Here is a 14,858-nt window from a genome sequence, read left to right as displayed (position 1 = left end):
TTTATTCAACAATTCCTGATGGCAGATGGACTATTCTGATGAGTTTTTCAAACTTTTCTGGACCTTGACAGTGTCACTTACTTGGCAGCCTATGGGACAGTCTCAAGCCTCCCAGTTTTCATCCAAAATATCTTAAATTGTGTTCAGAAGATGAATGAAGCTTTTACGGGTTTAGAACAACATGGGGGTAAGTGATTAATGACAAATTTTCAGTTTGGGGTGGTGTATCCCTTTAAGGGTCCTTGTGAAGTTTCAGTATCAATAACCAGTGTTTAAAGTTTCAGTGTCACTGTAAAGTTATAAATAATGATCTAACCATCGTATCTGGACGCCGATGCACTGAACTCTCTTTGTTAACCTGTTAACCTGCACCTGGACGCCTACGCACTGAACTCTCTTTGTTTGCACACGTCATTTTTACAAATAGATTAAATAAACGGGACAAAATTCATCAGTACAAACTATATATCATTATAAAGGTCTAAGCCTCAAGCATTGACGACAGATCGCTGTTTTTCAATCCTTTGTTTATGTCTCAGTTTTTCGCTAAATTTTTTGTAAGCAGTACACATCAAAACGTGTATACTCAAAACGCAGTACGTACCAGATTCATCGTAATAGCGAGTCATTAACACACATCCACAGCTGTAAATCCCTGGTTTAGTTAGAAAGGTAAGGGTCCACTGAAGGACATCCCAAAGAGCACTTTTAGTCCAACGAAGCAATAAGATTGTAATATGGAAGTAATTCCTTTGTTTATGTCTCATTTCTTCGGGGACAGTATTTTTTGTATCTGTTATGGAATAACCTACGCTGGGGAATGTGGCTGTATCTGCATGATTACCATCTCTATGGCTGATAATCACTGAGTGATAGACAGCTATCAGTGTGAATGCGGTCTATATGAATAGAGTGTGATTATTGAAAATATGGTGCACCTGTATGATTACCATCTGTATTACTGGCCATCAACATGTGATTACTGACCGTTTAAGTGTCTATCAGTGTAAATGCAGTATTTCTAGCAATCTCAGGATGTACTGTAGTTGCCATACATAGTTAATTATTTTTATTATATTATTTCTAATCATTACTCAAATTATTTTTATTGTATTTTTCTAGTGCTCAAATAAATAACTTATAAGATGTCTAAGATTCTGTCTGTTGTTTTATAATTGAAAAACTATGCAGTGTTATGTTTAATGACTAAAATATAACCCTTCAATACATTTGGTAAATATTTTTCATGTATTTTTATATGAAATAAAAATAATTTCAGTGTGGTACATTTTTTCAAGGCACTTCAGTATCTATAGCTTTTTTATCTTTTTGAGCATTATCAACTCTGGATGGTAGACAGTAAAGCCCAAAGGGTCTTCTTTCCAAAGACACCAAAATTGTGCGTGTAGCACACTGAAGTCAAGAACTATTACAATTTTAGGTTAGGTAGGTCATTTTCAGCTGTGAGTCCCCATAATGGGGGGTGCTGGTTAACAGGTTAAGCCCAAATATGCTTTGGCTGTCTGCATTCTGAGACAGTCCCACACACTGTCCAAGTAATGCAATTTTTTATTATTAGGAGTGTCCGCTAACATCCATGCACCGAAGTGTGTACAACAGTGCAGGCGTGAGGTGAAAAAAAATCCACTATCACCTATCCAAAGATCAACTGAAAGCTGTGCAGACACAGCAGTGCACTGAACATGAAAACAGAAGTATACCTGGGCCTTTAGATGGACATTTATGTTCTTAACAGATGTTCTATCATCCAAAGTATTTTGCATATAATGTAAGTGGAAAATACTAGAATTGTTGGTCTAATATGATATGAAAAATAATCTAGCTGCTGCTGTGAAACTGCTTGATAGAGGTGTGTCACTAAAGATAATTCAAGTCAACCAGAGCCAAACAAATCTGACAGTAGTGAAGGTCATTGGGTGAACTGTGTATGTGATTAGCTTTGATTTGTTTACTGTCGATTTTCCAGTCTCTCTCAGAACTTCCTGAATCCACAGACATGAAAGACATCCCCCTCAGTTCTCTCTTCTCTTTTGATGTCCTGAGAGAATTTGTCCATCAGATGCGAGACAAACTGGAGGATTTCTGCAAAGAGGACATCACAAAGAGCTCAGACAGAGGTAAAGAACCGGAGATTCATATGCTCTCAGAAATGAGTCCATCATCATCATTTAATATCATGGTAGAACATCATATTACAAATGTCTTCGGAATGAAAGCAGGATCATTTGTCTGTTGATTTCCACAGTCACATTTACCAACATTGTTTCCCAGGACCAGGAATGACTTCCTACAGTGTAAGTCACTAAAAAACAAGCCTCACCCCATAAAAAGATCAGACATACTCATAAATCGTGATTCTGATGTGTCCCCCCCCATTAGATTCCCATCAGTTCACTCTGGATCCAAACATAGTGAATAAAAACCTCTCTCTGTCTGAGAGCAACAGAGAGGTTACTTACACTGACACAGAACAGTCGTATCCTGATCATCCAGACAGATTTGATGATGTGTGTCAGGTGTTGTGTAGAGAGAGTGTGTGTGGACGCAGTTACTGGGAGATTGAGTGGAATGGAGACAATGGTGTGTTAATAAACAGTCTCATATAAGAGCATCAGCAGGAAGGGACGGAGTAAAGAGTGTGTGTTTGGATTAAATGATCAGTCCTGGAGTTTTGATCTGCTCTTCCTCCGTATGTTCATTTCTACACAATAATATAGGGACCATTCTCCTGTAGAGTCCATGAGCAGTAGAATAGGAGTGTATGTGGATCACAGTGCAGGAACTCTGTCCTTCTACAGCGTCTCTGACACAATGAACCTCATCCACACAGTCCAGACCACATTCACTCAGCCGCTCTATCCTGGGTTTAGAGTTTATTATCAATCGTCACTGAAGCTGTGTTGATGAATCAGAAGAGACTGCAGAGAGATTCTACCCATAATGCTTTGAGCTGCATGATAAATCAGTAACAGTGAGATGTTTCATGTTTCTTCATGACATTAATACTGCAGCTGTACTTCTGTCACTGAAATAACAGTTAGAATAAATGTCATAAATCCTCATATAGACAGTAAGAGCCGTGTGTGTGTGTCCAGCTGAGTGACAATGTGTATCTGTGCTTTTCTCAACATCTATTGCACCTACAACCTCGATTGTAGAAAAAATTGTTCATTATACACAATAGTTTGATGTATAATCTGATTTCCTCTGCATGTACTGTACTTGCATTTTGTTTATTTTATGTCTGTTTTCCCTTAACATGTGAAATTCTTTTCATACCGCGTAATATAATCATAGTTTTATATGCAAGGCTGAACTACCTCTACGTTTCTGTTAAGAACTTATAAACAAGTACATGGTGCACTCGGGAACTGGGACATATGCCAATGCTTGAGCAGGGAGAGAGGAAGATTTATGTAGTTGTTATTCCTGTGTTCTAAACCACTTTGCTACTTCTTATCTGACACCTGACTAGTAAACGACATTAATAAAAGACTCTTTATCTCCACCCTGGACTCCCTGTCTCTTCATTCCTGATTTAACAGTTTCAATAGATACTGTTCTTGTAATTAGGTTTTTATAGAACATTGATCTCCTATTTGTCAAAGTTTATATGTCAAAAGATACAGCAAAAGTTTGATTCCTTCATATTTACATTTAGTCATTTAGCAGACGCTCTTATCCAAAGCAACTTACAGATGTCGACAATAAAAAAGCAGTCAAAACTAACATAAGAGCAACAATATAAAAGTGCAAATGACAAGTCTTGGTTAGCTTAATGCAGCACATGTAGCAAGGTGTATGTGTGTGTGTGTGTGTGTGTGTGTGTGTGTGTGTGTGTGTGTGTGTGTGTGTATATATACACATATATATATATATATACACACACACACACAGAAAAAAAATTATAAACGCAACACTTTTGTTTTTGCCCCCAATTTTCATGAGATGAACTCAAAGATCTAAGACTTTTTCTATATACACAAAAAGCCTATTTCTCTCAAATATTGTTCACAAATCGGTCTAAATCTGTGTTAGTGAGCACTTCTCCTTTGCTGAGATAATCCATCCCCCTCACAGGTGTGGCATATCAAGTTGCTGAATAGACAGCATGATTATTGCACAGGTGTGCCTTAGGCTGGCCACAATATAAGGCCACTCTAAAATGTTAAATAAAGTTTTACTGTATTGGGGGGTCCGGGTGGGGGGGTGGGGGTCCAAAAACCAGTCAGTATCTGGTGTGACCACCATTTGCCTCACACAGTGCAGCACATATCCTTCGCATAGAGTTGATCAGGTTGTTGATTGTGGCCTGTGGAATGTTGGTCCACTCCTCTTCAATGGCTGTGTAAAGTTTGCTGGATATTGGCAGGAACTGGAACACATTGTTGTATACGCCGATCCAGAGCATCCCAGACATGTCTGGTGAGTATGCTGGCCATGCAAGAACTGGGATGTTTTTTCAGCTTCCAGGAATTGTGTACAGATCTTTGCAACATGGGGCTGTGCATTATCATGCTGTAACATGAGGTGATGGTCGTGGATGAATGGCACAACAATGGGCTTCAGGATCTCGTCATGGTATCTTTGTGTCTTCAAAATGGCATCAATAAAATGCACCTGTGTTCGTTGTCCATAACATATGCCTGCCCATATCATAACCCCACCGCTACCATGGGCCTCTCGATCCACAACGTTTGACATCAGCAAACCGCTCACCCACACGATGCCATACACGCTGTCTGCCATCTACCCTTTATAGTGAAAACAGGGATTCATCCATGAAGAGAACACCTCTACAAAGTGCCAAATGCCCATTGAAATTCTCTGAAACACCTTTGGAGAGGGCTTATGGAAGAGAAATGAACATTCAATTCACGGGCAACAGCTCTGGTGGATATTCCTGCAGTCAGAATGCCAATTGCACGCTCCCTTAAAATTTGCCACATCTGTGGCATTGTGCTGTGTGTTAAAACTGCACATTTTAGAGTGGCCTTTTATTATGGTCAGTCTAAGGCACACCTGTGCAATAATCATGCTGTCTAATCAGCATCTTGATATGCCACACCTGTGAGGTGGGTGGATTATCTTGGCAAAGGAGAAGTGCTTACTAAGACAGATTTAGACAGATTGTGAACAATATTTGAGAGAAATAGGCCTTTTGTGTACATAGAAAAAGTATTAGATCTTTGAGTTCAGCTCATGAAAAATGGGGGCAAAAACAAAAGTTCACTCACTCACTCTCACACTCATCACACACTCATCACTCAACTCTCACATTCACTCACTCTCTCACACACTCACCTAAAGGATTATTAGGAACACCATACTAATACTGTGTTTGACCCCCTTTCGCCTTCAGAACTGCCTTAATTCTACGTGGCATTGATTCAGCAAGGTGCTGAAAGCATTCTTTAGAAATGTTGGCCCATATTGATAGGATAGCATCTTGCAGTTGATGGAGATTTGTGAGATGCACATCCAGGGCACGAAGCTCCCGTTCCACCACATCCCAAAGATGCTCTATTGGGTTTGAGATCTGGTGACTGTGGGGGCCATTTTAGTACAGTGAACTCATTGTCATGTTCAAGAAACCAATTTAAAATGATTCACGCTTTGTGACATGGTGCATTATCTTGCTGGAAGTAGCCATCAGAGGATGGATACATGGTGGTCATAAAGGGATGGACATGGTCAGAAACAATGCTCAGGTAGGCTGTGGCATTTAAACGATGCCCAGTTGGCACTAAGGGGGCTAAAGTGTGCCAAGAAAATATCCCCCACACCATTACACCACTACACCACCACCAGCAGCCTGCACAGTGGTAACAAGGCATGATGGATCCATGTTCTCATTCTGTTTACGCCAAATTCTGACTCTACCATCTGAATGTCTCAACAGAAATCGAGACTCATCAGACCAGGCAACATTTTTCCAGTCTACAACTGTCCAATTTTGGTGAGCTCGTCCAAACTGTAGCCTCTTTTCCTATTCGTAGTGGAGATGAGTGGTACCCGGTGGGGTCTTCTGCTGTTGTAGCCTATCCGCCTCAAGGTTGTGCGCGTTGTGTCTTCACAAATGCTTTGCTGCATACCATATATATATACAGGGCTCTAGACTAACAAAGTTGCTCTTCTATCAGCTTGAATCAGTCGGGGCCCCATTCTCCTCTGACCTCTAGCATCAACAAGGCATTTTCGCCCACAGGACTGCCGCATACTGGATGTTTTTCCCTTTTCACACCACTTCTTTGTAAACCCTAGAAATGGTTGTGCGTGAAAATCCCAGTAACTGAGCAGATTGTGAAATACTCAGACCTGCCCGTCTGGCACCAACAACCATGCCACGCTCAAAATTGCTTAAATCACCTTTCTTTCCCATTCTGACATTCAGTTTGGAGTTCAGGAGATTGTCTTGACCAGGACCACACCCCTAAATGCGTTGAAGCAACTGCCACATGATTGGTTGATTAGATAATTGCATTAATGAGAAATTGAACAGGTTCTCCTAATAATCCTTTAGGTGAGTGTGTATATATATATATATATATATATTTATATACTGTGTTTGTATATATATATATATATATATATATTATACACACACATATACACACACAAAGAAAAACAAGTACATAGAATAGAAAAAATAGAAGGCTTTTTTGTATAAAAAAAGATAAATAGATAAAGTAGAATTAAAATAGAATAGAAAGTGCTAGAGTTAAGAGGGTCAAATAAAGATGGAACAGATGTGTTTTTTAGTCATTTCTAAATATCATGAGCCATATACTGTATATTTATCATTCAAAATCAAAAGGTTATATGCCATTGATACATTGGAACTGTTGATATAATAGTATATAATGTCTTTTAAATTAATGGATTGGAAACAAAAATTACCATAATGATTATCATATGATTATTTTCTGTAATTGACTAGAGCTAAGAAGTGAAACTGGTTTGTATATATAGCACCAATAAAACAAACCGAATGTGACCAAAGTGCTTTATTGATTGATTGATTATTGATTGATTATCTTTATTGTCGTTGTACAAGTACAACGAATTTGAAGAACAGCAATCCTATAAAGTGCGAGAGAGAGAGAGAGAAAAAACATTCACAAAGTACATTCACATTTCTGCCGCTCATTGCACATTCCCGTCTTATTGCACAGTACATGTACAGTAGATAATTGCTAAGTGTTTAATCTTCGCTGTGTTCAGTACAGTTATGGCTCAGGGGTAGATTTTTTAATCTGTTAGTCCGAGTTTCCATTGTTCTGTAATGTCTGCCTGAGTGCAGGAGTTCAAAGTGAATGTGTCCGGGGTGAGATGGATCTCTGAGAATATTTTTGTGCCTTCCTGAGACAGTGGGAACTATACCGGTCTTCCAGTGAGGCGAGGGGGCAACAGATAATCTTTTGGGCCATGTTGACCACCCTCTGGAGTGCCTTCCTCTCTGCAACTGTGCAGCACTAAAACCACACACAGATGCAGTATACGAGAATGCTTTCTACGGAGCAGCGGTAGAAGGACACCAACGGTTTCTGTGTAAGTTGATTTTTCCTAAGAGTTCTCAGAAAGTACAGTCTCTGTTGTGCCTTCTTGATGGTAGCAGTGGTGTTGGTGCTCCAGGTCAGATCATCATCAAGGGAAACGCCCAAGAATCTGAAGTTGGAAGTCCTCTCCACACAGTCCCCATTGATAAACAATGACTGAATGTCCATTTTCTTTCCTCCTACAGTCAATAATCAGTTCCTTGGTCTTGGTAATGTTCAGAGCCAGGTTGTTTTCTATACACAACACTGACAACTGCTCCACCTCATCCCAGTATGCGGACTCATCACCCCAGCTAACTTGATGATGGTGTTGCTGGAGCGGGTGGGGGTGCAGTCATGGGAGTATAGGGTGTAAAGAAGAGGACTTAGCACACAGCCCTGGGGAGAGCCGGTGCTGAGGCTAAGGAATTAGGAGGAGTGGCGGCCTACCCTCACCTTCTGTGGGCAATCGGACAGAAAGTCCTTAATCCACAGGCAGATGGAGTGAGATATTCCCAGGTCTAGCAGTTTGGTCACCAGTCTTCGAGGAAGAATGATGTTAAATGCCGAGCTAAAGTCCACAAAGAACAGCCGTGCGTAGCTCCCCCGCTGCTCCAGGTGACATAGAACCGAGTGGAGAGCCCTGGCAATGGCGTCCTCCATGGACCTGTTGGCTCTATAGGCAAACTGGTAAGAATCGAAGCTGGGTCGGAGGCTATGTGGGTCCGGACCAGCTTCTCAAAGCACTTCGTAATGATAGGTGTGAGTGCAACAGATCGGTAGTCATTCAGACAGCTGATGGTGTTCTTCTTTGGGATTGGGATGATTGTGGAGTTCTTCAGGCAGGATGGAAAAACCAGCCTGAGAGAGGGACTGGTTAAAGATCTTTGGTGAAGACCCCTGCCAGTTGTCCCGCACAGTCCCCTCAGCACCTGTCCCGAAACACCATTAGGACCCATAGCTTTCCTCGGGTTTACGGCCCTCAATGTGCGCCTCACCTCATGCTCCTCCACCATGAGGATGTGGCTGCTGTCGGCTGGTGGATGTGTTTTGGCGATCCCTGTTGGCTCCAACTCGAAGCAGGCGAAGAAGTGGTTCAGCTCCTCCGCCAGTGAGGTGTCACCGTCGGTGGCCAAGAGGTTGCTGGGTCTGTAGTTAGTCATATGCTGGACCCCTTGCCACACCTGCCTGGGTTGTTACTCTGGAAGTAGTCCTCAATCCTCCTCCTCTGGGCAGCCTTGGCCTCTCTGAACCCCTCTCTTCAGATCAGCTCTGGCAAACACTGTATAGCACCAGAGCAGGCGCAGCACCTTTTTTTTGTCATCCAGGGCTTTGCGTCAAGTCAAGTCAAGTCAAGTCATCTTTATTTATATAGCGCTTTAAACAAAAAAGATTGCGTCAAAGCAACTGAACAACAATAATTAGGAAAACAGTGTAAATATGCAAAATGACAGTTAAAGGCAGTTCATCATTGAATTCAGTGATGTCAATCATGCAGCTCAGTTCAGTTTAAATAGTATCTGTGCAATAATTTGCAATCAAGTCAACGATATCGCTGTAAATGAAGTGTCCCCAACTAAGCAAGCCAGAGGCGACAGCGGCAAGGAACCAAAACTCCATTAGTGACAGAATGGAGAAAAAAACCTTGGGAGAAACCAGGCTCAGTTGGGGGGCCAATTCTCCTCTGACCAGACGAAACCAGTAGTTTAATTCAGGCTGCAGCAAAGTCAGATTGTGCAGAAGAATCATCTGTTTCCTGTGGTCTTGTCCTGGTGGTCCTCTGAGACAAGGTATTTACTGGGGATCTGTATCTGGGCTCTAGTCCTTGTCTCCGCTGTCTTTCAGGGCTGTAGAGGTCATTTTTAGGTGCTGATCCACCATCTGGCTGGATAGATACTGGATCCGGGTGACTGCAGTGACCCTCTGACTTGGATACAGACTGGATCTGGTGGCTACGATGACCTTGGAATAAGAGAGAAACAGACTAATATGAGTGTAGATGCCATTCTTCTAACGATGTAGCAAGTACATTGGGTGTTATGGGAAGTGTTCCCGGTTCCGGTTTACCTAATTAATGCAGCCTAAAAATCCTTTAACGGATTTGGATATTAGAAGTGTATTAGTATGTTATGGTGTAAGCCAGGTTAAAGAGATGGGTCTTTAATCTAGATTTAAACTGCAAGAGTGTGTCTGCCTCCCGAACAATGTTAGTAGGGTATTCCAGAGTTTGGGCGCTAAATAGGAAAAGGATCTGCCACCCGCAGTTGACTTTGATATTCTAGGTATTATCAAATTGCCAGAGAGTTTTGAGAACAGAGCGGACATGGAGGACTATATGTAACAAGAGCTCGTTCAAATACTGAGGTGCTAAACCATTCAGGGCTTTATAAGTAATAAGCAAGATTTTAAAATCTATACGTTGTTTGATAGGGAGCCAGTGCAGTGTTGACAGGACCGGGCTAATATGATCATACTTCCTGGTTCTAGTAAGAAAACTCTAGCTGCTGCATTTCGGACTAACTGGAGTTTGTTTGCTAAGCGTGCAGAACAACCACCCAATAGAGCATTACAATAGTCTAACCTTGAGCTCATAAACGCATGGATTAACATTTCTGCATTTGACATTGAGAGCATAGGCCGTAATTTAGATATATTTTTGAGATGGAAAAATGCAGTTTTACAAATGCTAGAAACATGGCTTTCTAAGGAAAGGTTGCTATCAAATAGCACACCTAGGTTCCTAACTGATGACAAAGAATTGACAGAGCAGCCATCAAGGCTTAGACAGCGTTCTAGGTCAAAACAGCGTTCTAGGTCAGTGTTGGGATATACCAGGATGTATATGTCTACAGTGACAGTATCTGTCTCCCAGGAAGGATGCTTCTGTGTACCGCTCCAGGTTCTGGTGTTCAAAAACCTCCCAGTCTGTTGACTCAAAGCAGTCCTGCAGCTGTTTGGGAAGCACCTTCAGGCCAGGTTTTTACCAGTTTTGGTTATTGTAGGAGCTCTTTTACTCAGGGGGAGTATATGCTGGAATTAAGTTTCACGGACATATGGTCTGTCAGGCCCAGATGTGGTAATGGTTTGCCCCCTAAAAGACCATCCTGATGTTAGAATAAACCTTGTCCAGTATATTTGCTCCCCTGGTGGCACACTTATCATGCTGGTGGAGTTTAGGGAGCACTGCCTTTAGATTAGCCTGGTTAAAGTCCTCTGTGATTATGTGAACAGCCTCAGGATACATGCTCTGCTGGTTGCTAATAGTGTCATGTAAATATCCAAGGGCCGAGCTAGCATTAGCATCTGGTGCGATATATACAGCTGTTAACATGACGACAGTATGTTCTCTGGCTAGATATATGGGCCTGCATTTAACAGTCACATACTCCAGATCCGGGGAGCAGTGACTGCTTACTATCTTGGGTATTAGTAACCCATTTGTTGTTTAGGTAAATGCATAAGCCACCTCCTCTGTTCTTACTTTAGTCTGTGGTTCTGTCATGCAGTCTGTGGGTTCTGTCATACAGTGCGGCCTGCTAGTTCGATAGCCGTTGTGGATGGAATGGATGAATTGAGCCGAGGTTTCTGGGTGACGAGCAGAAGACAGCTGTTCTTCACAATGTTGTTTGTAGCCACGTAGTAGTCTCAGTTCATCCATTTTATTAGCGAGGGATCTTGCATTCGTAAGAAAAATGCTCGGAAGGCGGCGGCTTGTGTGTGACTGCTTCCTTAGCCTGGCTTGCACACCCAGACCTGCAGCCCGCTTCTGCTTCCTCTGCCGGTGCCTGGCCTACGACTCCTTTCTGCGTGGATGATTGTCCAACGGGAGAGTCTGGGCTTCTGGGCTATATCTGCCGGGATGTCATGGGCCGTGAAGAAACTCAGCTGTAATAGGTCGCTGAGCATAGCATACTATTCGTAGCAGATTGTGCCGGCTGTAAATGTTATTCTCCCAGCAAGATGTTAAGATGTTATACAGGTTTGGAACGACATGAGGAGTGAGTAAATTATGTCAGAATTTTCATTTTTTGGGTGAACTATCCCTTAACAGCCTCACTGAAGCATCTGCACTGATTGTAATCAAACTCGAGAAGCAGCAGAAATGCTAAAATAAAAGATATTCCACATAAATAATAAACTATTTAGAGCCTGCGTTTGATATAAGGGTTTTGTTTTGCTAGAAGGCACAAATGACAAAAACTATTATTTATTAAAAAACAAATATAAAAAGCCTGTTATGATCAATCAGGTCAAAAGGCTACACTCAGATGAAGCAGCACCACAATAATTATTATGTCCTTTACCTACAGCCAAAAAATCTAAGCCCAGCGAAAACTTTTTTTTCACTAGAGAATTTTAATTTAAAAATCGAGAGAATATGTAAACAAAACATTAACTGAGAGATTGGTCTATAGCAGTCATTTTCAACCTTTTCGTAGCTTGGCCCACAAATCCAACTCCAATATGTTTCCACAACGGCCCATGTAATGTTTGTCTGCTGTTGTGTTGGCCGGTTAATAGAGACCTGATCTCACCACAGGTAACTAACCTGAACTTTATTGGGAATTTCCCCATACCTAGCCAGCATGGCCTCGACTCAGGAGTGCGCGCGATGGCCAGCAGTATATCACCACATCTCCCCTTTTCCCAAACAATGAAATTGAAACCCCCATCGTCATTTAACTTTATTCTGGCATACAAAAAACCCCATATGGTAACCATCTTCCTTTTTTTTCAAGACTTAAAGGGTCCATAGGATGCCCATTTCTCATCTAAGTTGAATATGATTCGCTTTCTTAATGAAAAAGTCTGTAACATAGTAGTTTGGTAAAAATTTCTCAATGGTAGTGTAAAAAACCTTTTTACTAATCCTGTTCTCACAAAACAGCTCTTTCAGATGCATGCCTGTTTTCTAGCATTTTCCTTTTGAAATGTTAATGAGCTCTGCTGACCCTGCCCCTTTCTTCTGAGAGCTGGCTTTCTGAAGGACGTTTACTTTAGCCCGCATTCATCGTGAACTTTGCTATTACAACATTATTAGGAATGGCGATTTGCAAGATTCATATACAAAACATTATACTCACGGTCTTCTGTAGATGAGACTGGATCATGAATGATTGGCGCGCACCCAGACACATTTATGTAGCTCGGGGTGCGCATTCCCTTCAGAAACAATGTAGAATCCACTGTGATTTGAAAACAGCGTCTCATATGTTTGGGAGGAAAAGAGGGGAGATAGTTTCATTTTTTCATTTAATTCATTTATCGGACTTTACATGAAATTCTATGTTTCAGTATCCCTGTGACCTTTTTCTGTTATATCTCCCCATTTGTAAGAGACCGCAGGGATGTGTTTCCATTTTGAGTTGTCTTGTGCTACAAGTAAAAAAATGTTTATGCTTCATTTACATAGCTCTTCCTTATATGGTCACCAGCCCATATATGGGTTCTCATTCTGAAAATTTGGAGTGTCAGTGTCTTCGTTCAAAATATCCATAACTCTTTGTTTTTTATGATCATCAAAACATGTAAAATTCAAGCTAAAATTCTAAGCTTTTCATTCCACACACAAATTTTCCACCTAACCAATCTGCAATAGTTTGCTAAAGAATTGTGTATTTTATATAGTTTTTCCCAAACAGTCAAAGTCCTATATTGACAGGTAACGGCTCTCATTCTGCGGGCATTTGACTTTATGTAGATTATTCCATCATGTGACAATCACAGATCGATTCCTATTATCTTCAAATAGAATCACGATTGTGAAATTTGTCACTCTGAGCAAAACTTTTCGTATGGGTCTCAGTCCTACTCGTAACCACTTCTTTAGTCAGCTGCAAATCCAGCCACAAATATCTATGTACTCTATATTATGTTTCTGAGATTAGGATCTCGTCTTTCAAGCAAGACCCATGTTCATGTTTCTGGGCATCCCTTCCATCAGTGAATATAGCCGGGCGTTTTGATTTCGCAACAGGAAAACAAAACACTTTGTCTTTTGTGCCAAAACACTCGCTCTCCAATCAGTAAGCGCGCTTTTATCCTGGCCAGCAGCTCCTTCTGTGTTACAACCTCTGTGCTGCACCTGTGGACTGCAATAGGTCAGATTACATGTATAGAATTTCTTAATTGGTCAAAAATGTGGGAACTAATCGAGTATAAGAATGGTAATCTAGCCATTTATGAATCAGTTATTCTACTATTTGTAATCATGGTATGTTGCCTGTGTGTAAATGCCTGCATGAGAATGGAAGTGCAGCGGGACATTGCAGGGGTCCAGTATGGTGTGGAGCTGCACACTCTATGTTGACATTAGACAAAATATATGATGAACCTCCTTGATGCGACCTTAACAAAAATATGCTATCTGGTAAAGGTTCATTATTCTGTTTTGACAATTATACGGGAATAATGATTTAGGCTATCTCGTTTCTCTTATAACAAGAGAATTCTACATTCTTAAAAGCAGGCTGAAGACCCGACGGCAACCTCCCGCTCTCTCTCGTGAAAGCCAATAAGGAAGTGACTCAAACTGCAATTCATCGACTGGCCGCGTGAGGCTGGCTGCAAACGGGGTCCAGTCCCATAGCCTCCCCATGTTAAAATGCCCACACGTTACAGCAGCAAAAACCATTTTACCATCCTGGTTTTCAAAAAATGATTTTGGTCTAGATAGCTAATTTTGCCCTTCATGGACAACTGTGCGGGTGTTGGTGACAATTTTTTTTATAACTTAATCCGTTTAAATTATATTAAGCCTTAAAGTTATGCACAATTAAGGCCGGTGGCTCCACTTGCCAGTTGACAGCTGTTGCGAGATCTGCCCGCTGCTAGCGGCACAGATGCCGTCGTGCTAGTGGGCGCGCGTGGTTTCAGCAACGCAGCTCCCTCCTTTTTGCCTCATTTTCGATTTTCCCGGAGGAGCGCGTCGCGGTGAACGCGCTGGCCAAAGATGGCGACGGCCCGCTCTGTCACGTCTCTCTTCTCTGATGCTCAAACACGCTATTGAGGAGTCTATGGGTGCGGCACGGCGACACTACGGTACATATTTTTTCTCTCCTCTCCCCTCGCTCCTTGCTTGAAGACACAGCCAAACAAAGGTAAATAGCGTAGTGAATAAACAGACCCTATTTGGCTATTGCAATGTTTAGTTAAAATAGTTGGATAAACAGAACGCGTATATTGTAGGAATGTGGGAACATGGCGCACGCATTTTGGGAAGCACTTTATATAATAGAGAAACCGGACATGTTACAGACTCGACAGATGGTTCCTGCAGACTTCTCATCGGTTTTATTG

At 41.6% G+C, this 14,858-nt stretch overlaps 1 long non-coding RNA gene across 1 annotated transcript; it reads left to right on the top strand.

The window, feature by feature from the left end:
- Positions 1 to 1,905: 1,905 nt before the first annotated feature.
- Positions 1,906 to 2,569, top strand: LOC122139254. The gene is made up of 3 exons (XR_006156141.1): positions 1,906 to 2,138; positions 2,267 to 2,315; positions 2,401 to 2,569. It is a non-coding gene; the product is annotated as an uncharacterized LOC122139254 (long non-coding RNA).
- The last annotated feature ends 12,289 nt before the right edge of the window (positions 2,570 to 14,858 follow it).

Source organism: Cyprinus carpio, chromosome A4, assembly GCF_018340385.1.
Source record: "Cyprinus carpio isolate SPL01 chromosome A4, ASM1834038v1, whole genome shotgun sequence".
NCBI lineage: Eukaryota > Metazoa > Chordata > Actinopteri > Cypriniformes > Cyprinidae > Cyprinus > Cyprinus carpio.
The sequence above is the reverse complement of the archived record's forward strand: the minus strand, read 5'-3'. Positions and strand labels throughout refer to the sequence as shown.